Below are 877 nucleotides of genomic sequence, written 5' to 3' on the forward strand. Positions count from 1 at the left end.
TGGTCGTTTGTGTTTCCATATGAATTCCTGTGTTGTTTTTTCTAGGTCTGAGAAGAATGTTGCTGGTATTTTGATGGGTATTGCAATAAATCTGTAGATTGTCTTAGGTAAGATGGACATCTTCACAATGTTGATTCTTCCAATCCATGAGCATAGGATATTTTTACACTTGTTTGTGTCATCTTTGATTTCTTTGAGCAGTGCTTTGTAGTTTTCTTTTTTTTTTGAGTTGAAGTCTCACTCTGTCGCCCAGACTGGAGTACAGTGGCCGCTCCTGGCCACCGCAGCCTTGACCTGCTGGGCTCTGGCGATCCTTCCACCTTAGCATTCTGAGTAGCCGGAATTACAGGCATGCGCTACCACACCCAGCTGATTTTTTGATTTATTGTAGAGATGAGGTCTCGCCACCCAGGCAGGTCTTGAACCCGCGGGTTTTCATTATAAAGGCCTTTCACGTTTCTGGTTAGGAAGATGCCAAGGTATTTCATTTTTTGTGTGTGGCTATTGTGAATGGAATTGTGCTTTTTATTTAGGTTTGTGCTTGTTTATTATTGGTGTAAAGAAATGCGATTGTCTTTTGCACATTTATTTTATATCCTGAGACTTTGCCAAAATCCTTTATCAGTGTAAGGAGGTTTTTGACAGATTCTCTTGGGTTTTCAAGGTACACGATCATGTCATCTGCAAAGAGGGATAGTTTGACTTCCTCTTTTCCTATTTCAATACCCCTGATTGCCTTCTCTTCTCTGATTGCTCTAGCCAGGACTTCCAATACTATATTGAACAGGAGGGGTGAGAGTTGGCTTCCTTGTGTTGTTCGTTTTCAGGGGAAATGGTTCCAGTTTTTGTCCATTTAGGAGTATGCTGGCTGTGGGTT

This window comes from Carlito syrichta, unplaced genomic scaffold (genome assembly GCF_000164805.1).
Source record: "Carlito syrichta isolate Samal-C Ts95f unplaced genomic scaffold, Tarsius_syrichta-2.0.1 Scaffold301765, whole genome shotgun sequence".
NCBI classification, from domain to species: Eukaryota; Metazoa; Chordata; class Mammalia; order Primates; family Tarsiidae; genus Carlito; species Carlito syrichta.